The sequence below is a fragment of the Epinephelus lanceolatus genome, chromosome 11 (assembly GCF_041903045.1).
Source record: "Epinephelus lanceolatus isolate andai-2023 chromosome 11, ASM4190304v1, whole genome shotgun sequence".
Taxonomy (NCBI): Eukaryota; Metazoa; Chordata; class Actinopteri; order Perciformes; family Serranidae; genus Epinephelus; species Epinephelus lanceolatus.
Genome location: NC_135744.1, coordinates 3,891,666 through 3,898,121, shown reverse-complemented (window position 1 = coordinate 3,898,121; position 6,456 = coordinate 3,891,666). Strand labels below are relative to the sequence as shown.

General features: G+C 43.3%; 1 long non-coding RNA gene across 1 annotated transcript; it reads left to right on the top strand.

The window, feature by feature from the left end:
* Positions 1-931: 931 nt before the first annotated feature.
* LOC117245983 (uncharacterized) lies at positions 932-5,019 on the top strand. Its single transcript, XR_004500650.2, has 4 exons — positions 932-1,041; positions 1,245-1,338; positions 1,626-1,742; positions 3,758-5,019. It is a non-coding gene; the product is annotated as an uncharacterized LOC117245983 (long non-coding RNA).
* Positions 5,020-6,456: the final 1,437 nt, after the last annotated feature.

Sequence of the window (6,456 nt, the reverse complement as noted above, 5' to 3'; positions counted from 1 at the left end):
AGAAGGTGTGTCCAAACTTTTGGCCTGTACTGTATATATATATATATATATATATATATATATATATATATATATATATATATATATATATATATGTGTGTGTGTGTGTGTGTGTGTGTAGCTAAACTCCCTGGTTTTCTACCCGGAAGTATTTGTTAACAACAAGGCGATTCCCTCCGAAGGGACACTAACAACTCAAAGTACACGTCAAATAAAATTTCTCAAAACATGTTTCTTGTTATTTTGGGTAGTTATTATCACGCTAATGTATGTTCAAGTGTTCATTTCCCCTGATAAGTTGGTTTTAATTTGTTATTTGATTCTATAAACACAGTCTGACCATCTCAAGCTTTTATTTTTTGCATATTAGCTAAATATTTAGTTTCACCCAGAACATTTAGATTTAACATTTAACATTTAGATTTAGATTAGATTTAGATTTAATATTTAGATTTAACATTTAGATTTAGATTTAATATTTAGATTTAGATTCAGCATTTAGATTTAACATTTAGATTTAACATTTAGATTTAACATTTAGATTTAGATTTAATATTTAGATTTAACATTTAGGTGCTGCATTTAATATTTAGATTTAACTATTTAATATATTTCTAAGTTAACAAATATTGCTGTAAATGTGGTAAAAGGTGACGTTAAAAAATTCACAACACTTTTTTAAACATTGTTTGAAGCTAAATGTGGCAAAATGTTGATGTTATTCTCAGCGTGAGCCACTTTACAAACGGCACCCCATATGTGTGGGGCTTCGCAGAGATTGCTCGTCCCCTCCATCAACTCACAGAAAAGGGTAAAAGGTTTAAGTGGACAGAGGACTTCTCAGGCAGCCTTTGAGCAGCTGAAGCTGAGCTTGATGTCCGCCCCCATTCTTGTGTGAGGGTGACAGGTAAATGGGTAACACTGCCCTCTGCAGATAGGAGTAGGGAGAGCTTCCTGCCTATATAAGGCCAGGTGAAGGCAATCAGAGCCTCTTGGCCTGTATCTTGGTAGAGGGTGGTGGAGCTGTTGGTCTGTGTGCAGGTAAGGAAGCTCTTAAGGAGGGATGTTTGTGCCGTTTGAATAGAAATTTTATGAGTCTCTTGTGTCTAGGTCTAGTGGAGCAGTGTCCTGACTGATCCTGAGTGTATGTTCTGTAGGCCTATTGTTGAGGAAGTAGGCCACATTTTGCTAAAGTTTGTCTCTTAAATGTAGACCTATCCTTGACTATTTATTTAACCCCATAGGATAGTGAGTTTTTATCTCATTCGGATTGACCCAAGTGCTGCCAGCTGCGAATCTCCCAGTGTTCCTTTTTAACCACGAACCAGACTGAGCAAGGTATTTTAAATATTTTAAACTGTGTGGTACTGTAGGTGGGTTATCCCCTCTGAGGTATTTTTTTATTCTATATATTTAAGTTCTAGTTTTCCTCATTTCAGGCTGTGCCAGACTACTGCTTTTGCTGGATCAAGTTTAACCATCTGGCCTATGCCGATTGAGTAGAACTTACCAGTCTTGATTTATTGTTTGCCAAAATGTTCACTGGTCCCCTGTGAAGCTTTTAAATGTTTTATCTATTTCTGTAAACCTAAGCCAACTGAATTTTGTTTTCTTTTTTCTTTTAGGCAGAGGACGAGCTCCGGGGAGTATATGTGGGGTCTGCACCGTGGCTTGCATTGTGTTCATCACAGGGTGCTCACTTGGTGGTTTATAGTGGGGTGTACGATATAATCTACCCGGCGGTAAGTACCTGCCTAGTTTTTATCAATCATTGACCATTTTATAATTAGTTGGATTTTATTCCTAAGATTGTTAGTCATTCTATGTCAAAGAAATATTGTTGGTCTCGACCTAAAATTGTTTCCATTTCTTTCCTCAGGGTTTCTACAGTTTAATTTTAATTATCGTTGAAATATTTTATTTACACCTAAATGCATGTCTCCTGCTCTCCTTGAATCTCATTAAATTTGGTGGTCAACACATGTGTTGGGCCTAACATGACCTTCTTGCCTAGCTTTTAATACTGTGCCTGGTCACACTTGCATATCCTGACCCCTACAAAACCTTCATTCTTGACACAGATGCTAGTAATGCAGGCATAGGGGCAGTTTTGTCACAAGAAGAGGCAGGGCAGGAGCACGTCATAGCCTATGCTAGCAGGGCACTGACCAAACGAGAGAAAACATGCCACCACCAAGAAAGAGCTGTTGAGTGGTCACATTTACTAAAACATTTCAAGCATTACTTGTTAGGCAAGGAGTTCATGCTTAGGACTGATCACAACTCTTTAAGGTAGCTGCACCAGTTCCAAGGAGTTGAGGGACAGCTAGCCAGGTGGTTGGAGCAATTGGCTAGCTTTCAGTACAAGACCGTACACCGCCCTGGGAGAACATATTCAAATGCAGATGCACTTTCTAGGCTGCCCGTGTTTTTGCCGGCGGTCTCACCCACTCCAGCTGAGGGAGAAACGGAGTTTCCAGTGGCACAGGCCATATGTGCAGCACAGCCCTCAAGTTCAGCCATTCCTCCATGTCCAGAGGTGGAAGATGAGTTAGCACAGGTTATGGCTTTAAAGCGGGGTGAGAGTGAGTGTCTGCAGCTTCCGAGTGAATTACAGAGGTTTGCACCGGTGTGGGCTCAGATGCAGATACAGGGGGCAAGGCTAGTGAGGTTACCGCTTGCAAACTCAGATGCTGCTCAGCAGATTCAGGTTGTCCTTCCCAAATCCATGGTGCCAAAAGTGTTGGAACAGTTGCATGATTCAGTCACAGCAGGGCACTGGGGGGTGCAGAAGCTACAAGCCAAAGTGAAAGATTGTTTTTACTGGCCTGGGTGGTTTGAGGATGTCAAGCGCTGGTGTCGTGAGTGTGTGGACTGTGGTTCTCGTAAAACCACCGGACCACAGTTGTGTGCTCCCCTCCAGCCCACAGTGGCTTCGAGACCATTTGAGTGGGTAGGCCTGAGACCCCCAGTCGGAATAAGTACATTGTAGTGGTTGGAGATTATTTCTCGAAGTGGACAGAAGCTTTTCCCCTCCCCAACCACAAAGCTCAGACAGTGGCAAAAATGCTAGTAGAGCAGTGGGTTTGTCATTTGGGAGCCCCCTGTACCATTTACACTGATCAGGGGCGAAATTTTGAGTCAAACTTGTTTAAAGAAATGTGTCAGCTGCTAAACATTCATAAGACTCGTACGACACCTTATCACGCCCAGTCAGAGGGCCTGGTGGAAAGGTTTAACAGGACGTTGCTGTCAATGTTGTCCTTGTTTGTGGGAGAAAATCAGGCTAATTGGGATGTGTTGCTGGCTTATGTAATGTTGGCCTATAGGAGTAGCATACACTCAAGCACAGGGTTTATGCCCTATAAGGTTTTGTTTGGGCAGGAGATAGTTCTCCCAGTGGACATTATGCTGAACCTGGGTGGAGAGGATAGGCTGTCTTCTGTGATGGAGTATGTTTCGAGGCTGAGAGACACACTGTCCACAGTTGTGGACACAGTAAGGGGCTACCAGATAAAGGCTTCTGGTAGGCAGAAGGAAGCCTTTGATAAGGTTAAGTGGCATTACTATTCAGAGGGGGTGCTGGTACGGGTCCGTTCTAAGGCTAGGAAGAGGGGTGTTTGTCCCAAGTTGCAGAGGAGGTTTAAGGGGCCATACAGGGTGGTAGAGAGGCTCACAGATGTCCTCTATTGTGTAGTGCTGGTTGAGGGAGGGCCTGAGATGAAAAAACTCAAACCTTTTCTATCTCCTGTTCCAGAGGCAAGCAACCAGGAGAACACACCGTGCTGGAGGACCGTGCGCCGATGTCCACAAGCAAGTGATAGTGCTGGTTGGTGCCATTGGCAAGCCTCAAAGCCAGGGGGGCCTTCTCAAGAGACAGAGGCCCACCCATCAATTCACCCGGAGCCAGCAACAGCAGTGGCCCCCAGCCAGGTTGTGGCAGAAGAAGCATGACAGACAGGAGAGCAAACACGGAATACCCAGCCACCGGCACACCTAGAGGCCACATGTGCATTTGGCTCCAGCCAGGGCATCCAGGAAGGAGAGTGAGTGAGAGGTTCAGCATCACATGAGAGTGTGGTGACCCCTAGCCAGGTTCCAGGGGAAAGATGCAGTCTAAGGGGGCAAGAGCCAGTGCAGGGGATTCTCCCGTGTCGACAGAGGAGGCCACCGGCCTGGACTAGAGACTATGACATGTGCTGACTTGAGGACAAGTCAAGTTTAAGTGAGGGAGGAGTGTAGTGAATGACGTTACTAGGGACTCAGTGCGTTGCTAGGGAAGAGTGTGTTGGCACTGAGGGTGATTAGCCAAGTGATTGCAGCTGTGAGTGTGGAGTGTGGCAGGTAAGAGTGAAAAGAGGGAGAGAGTGGCGGCAGTTCTCTCTGGGGAGCGGAGCTTGGTGAGCCCAGCCAAGCAGTGTTTGTTGTGCGCTCGATCTCAGGGGGAGGGTGTCGTTCTCATGCTGTTTAGGGCTACCAGCGTAGAGGCTCTCCTGCAGCCTGTGGAGTCGCCTCGCTGCCCTGGACTGGCTGGTTCCCCCACCACAGTTACTCCCAGTGGCCGTCCCGCACCAAAGCTCAGACCCCAGGGGAGGGTCTCAAACCTTGGGAAAGATAAGTAGCTTTTTAACCATCATTTATCTGTGTGTTTAAGTGTTTTCTTGTGTGTGTTATTGTTAGTGGTTTTAACTAGGGCAGCATTTCACTCTTAGGGAGAGCCGAGCGAGCCGCAAGCGTACCCACAGGTGCCTAAGGGAGCCCTTAGCCCAAAGTGTGATTTGATGTGTTTTGTAGTGCAATATGGTGTGAGTTGCAGTGTGTTTATCAAGTTGCAGTACAGTGACAGTTTTGCAGTGCCTTATGGGGTTCGTTGGCTTGTGCCCTTACACATGCATGTTGCTGGTCCAGGGGTGGTTCTGAGGAGAAGCCTAGGGTTCATTCAGGATCTCATCTACTAGTGGAGGTGTTCCTTAAATGAATTTAATTCTGTGAAATAAAGATTGATTATTGTTTGACTTACCTTCGTGGTTCCCTCCTTCTGTCTGTACACTTCACACTCAAGTACAGGTGCCTATTTCTTGTATCAAAAAAAGGTTTATTACAGATCTCATAGTTTTAGTATTGTGACATTTAAAAATATTTCTCTGTATCTTTCGAGTGGCTTATATAAGAAAATGATCACCTAGACAGCATTCAGTTACACCAGATTTACAAATGTTCAGGGGATTAGAAACAATAAGATCAATTAATAATTGTGTAGTAGATGTAACTCTAGTAAGATCAGAAATTAACTGATGTAAGCCAAACAGCTGACAGAAATTTCTGAAACTTTTATAAATGTTAGTGTGTTTATTGCAAATGTCCTTATTTAAATCACTGGTGATGATGACTTCTGCTTTTATAAAATCAAAGCAGTTACAGCATGTTTCCTCCAGCAGTTCAAAAAATTGTGTTGATCTGGTGGACGGTAGCAGGCCCCAGATAAGATGCATTTAGATTTATCAAGTAACACATCCAGCCATATAGCCTCAATTAGGTCGTTATTCAAATCAGATCTGGCATTAAATGCTATATACACTCTTATATACACACATATTCCTCCTCCTTTTCTGTTTCGAACTTTCCTTATTGTATAATTTTCGATTTCTGAATCACAACAGATTCATCCAACCATGAGTTAAAGAAGGCTTTACACATTCCACTGTCTTAATTGCTTCCTGTTCTTCAATCCATGTATTGTTTCGATATAGCTGAAGACTTAGTCTGATTAGTCCGTGTCAACTTCAGCCTGTTACGTGCAATGTCTGTTTTCAAAATACACTTCCGCTTTCATAGGAAATGTATGGAAGCGTATTGCATTCACTTGACAAATAAAAGTCCTGTTTTTCTGAGTAATTTTTTGTTTTTTGGAGTAATTTATTTATTTTTCTGTTTTTCGTGGTAATTGTTTCTGTTTTTGGGGGTATTTTTTTTCTGTTTTTCGTGGTAATTTTTTTTCCTGAACGAGCAGACAAGACACTTCAAAATCTGGCGAGAAGCTCACACTTGGCACCTGCAAGTGACCCCTGCATCCACGGTGACTCCTGAGGAGTATTCCAGAAAGCGGGTTTAGTGAAGACTCTGAGTATGTTAACCCTGAAATGAGGGAAAAACTGGGTTTTCAGTTCCAGAAAGAGAGGTAGCCTAAATCAAACTGAGTCAATCACCATGGCAACTGAGTCTGTGAACCTAACCTGCTCGCTGGCAGGTTTTCTTCAATAAACGATGAGTTTTTCTCTGTCTCCTCCCTCTTACACGCTGTTTCATTTCCTCATTCATTCAGTCCGTGTCAAAGCTTGTATCAAAGCGCGTTAATTAGCGGAGATTTACCGTCTGTCACAGTCTACGTCCTGCTGGATATTAGTTTGTTACTCAGGACTGTCTTAAGTTACTGAATTTATACTGAATTTATGCACA